At 32.8% G+C, this 2,341-nt stretch overlaps 1 pseudogene; it reads right to left on the reverse strand.

The window, feature by feature from the left end:
• Positions 1 to 834: 834 nt before the first annotated feature.
• LOC114295955 (uncharacterized) lies at positions 835 to 2,121 on the reverse strand (annotated as a pseudogene).
• Positions 2,122 to 2,341: the final 220 nt, after the last annotated feature.

The following is a 2,341-nucleotide window of genomic DNA, read 5'->3' on the forward strand; positions in this document are numbered from 1 at the left end:
ATGTGATATTTTTAATAGTTGGAGTCCTTAGTTTCTAGCCTTATTTTTGAACTAGAGACATTGCATCATTAAAGGTTGGCAACAATCATACCTAACACTACCCACATGACTTCACAAAATAACACTCAGGGAATGATTTCCCGTTAAGAAAATTCTTTCTAGTTATTTGGCCAGTCAACGCTAGGAAAGCAAAAAATTCAAATATAATTCACTTGTAAGAGCATCTCCAATCACATTCTTTATTTTTCACTAGTTAAAGTATAAAAAAATGACACTCTTTATTTTACCTAATTAGTTTAGCTATTGTGTGTTTCAACCATACTCTTTATTTTAGCTAGTCATTCAAACTAATTTAACCAATTTTCAAAACAAAAAATGCCACATATATATGTATTACTCTTTTTCATAGAATGCCACATATGCACCTACTCTCTAATATGGTTGCCAATGTGACATTTGCAATAATATTTTTAAAAATAATATTTTTTAATATTAGTTTTAAAAATATTATAAAAAATAATTTTAAGTAATATTTATTTTTTTATTATAAAATTTATAGTATGTGAATACATTTCAACATATGAATTTGGTGGAACCATCTTGAAAGGAATGAAGGGGAAGAAAAAAAGAAAACAATAAAGATTTTTTTTTAAAAAAATAACAATAGAAAGGAAGTTCTTTAATAATTATAATTTATAAAATTAAGAACCGAAAGAACACAAATTAACTAATTAAAAACCTTACAAAGGTCAATGAATAAATAAGAAAAAAAATCATAAATAGCAAAGTTAGGAATAAAATTCAAAATAAATAAACTATTTCTAACACTAATTGTTACAAATCTCCATGTAGATGCCACAAATGCTCAACTAGGTCTGCTTGGAGTTTAGAATGAGTTTGTCTATCTCTTATGCGATGATGATTTTGAATGAAGTCATAAAGTTCGGGTGTACGCTCGTGTGACACTGCTGGAGGGAGAGTTTCATCGATTGCATCATAATTAGAGTCTATATTTTGTTCATTTCGCTCATCCTCAACAATCATGTTATGCAATATTATACATGCCTTCATAATAACTTTAAGGGTTTCAACTTTCCAAAAACGTGCAGGTCCTCGCACAATTGAGAAACGTGCTTGGAGCACTCCAAATGCTCGTTCGACATCCTTCCTTGCTGATTCTTGAGCCTTAGCAAAATGTATTTGCTTATTGCCTCGTGGAGATGGAATTGTTTTAACGAATGTTGACCATTGAGGATATATACCATCAGCGAGATAATATCCCATTGTATAGTCATTTCCATTGATTGAGTAATCAACTTGGGGAGCACGCCCTTCAGTAAGGAGAGAAAATACAGAAGAACGTTCTAACACATTGATGTCGTTATGAGATCCCGGTAATCCAAAAAATGCATGCCATATCCATAGATCATAGGAAGCCACCGCTTCTAAAATAATAGTTGGTTCATGGATATGACCACAATACATACCTTTCCATGCAGTAGGACAATTCTTCTACTTCCAATGCATACAATCAATGCTCCCCAACATTCCAGGAAACCCACGATTTTTTCCCACCTGTAGTAATTTAGCAATGTCATCTTTGTTTGGTGCCCTCAAGTACACATCTGAAAAAATTGCAACCACTGCCTGAACAAACCTTTGTAGACTTTCTATTGCAGTGCTTTCTCCAATCCTCACATAATCATCTACAAAATCGGCCGCTACTCCATAAGCGAGCATCCTCATAGCCGCTGTCATCTTTTGAAGGGAAGACAGACCAAGAACTCCAATAGCATCTTTCTTCTGGACAAAATAAGGATCATATGCTTCCACCATAGATAAAATATGAAGAAAGAGATATCGACTCATTCGAAACCTCCTCCTAAATAAATTGGGCGGATATATAGGCGTTTCAGAGAAGTAATCTTGATAAAGTCTCTTGTGGCCTTGAATTTGATTACAATAAATAACTGTATGACCTTGAATAGAACCACGACGTAATCCCAATTGCCTCTCATTATTTAGCCGCTCTTCTTCTAAAGCAGCTATTGCAAATATCTCCAATTCATTATCAAAATCAGAGTCATCAATAATCATCTTCATTACACTATTGCGAGCCATGGAAATTAAAAGAAGAATGAAGCTGAGTAATAAGCAACTGAAAATAAATATTAGGTTGTGTTTTGCTTCTTAAGCTTTGCAAGTTTCTGCCTAACAACTTCAATTTTCTGCAAAGTCAAATTTATAAAACATATCAAACAACTTCCAAAATCAAAACACCAGCAACTTACATAATCTGTATTTAATTGATCAACAAATAGAAATGTCCTGTAAATAAAAA

This window comes from Camellia sinensis, chromosome 15 (genome assembly GCF_055761805.1).
Source record: "Camellia sinensis isolate YWXY chromosome 15, ASM5576180v1, whole genome shotgun sequence".
Classification (NCBI taxonomy): domain Eukaryota; kingdom Viridiplantae; phylum Streptophyta; class Magnoliopsida; order Ericales; family Theaceae; genus Camellia; species Camellia sinensis.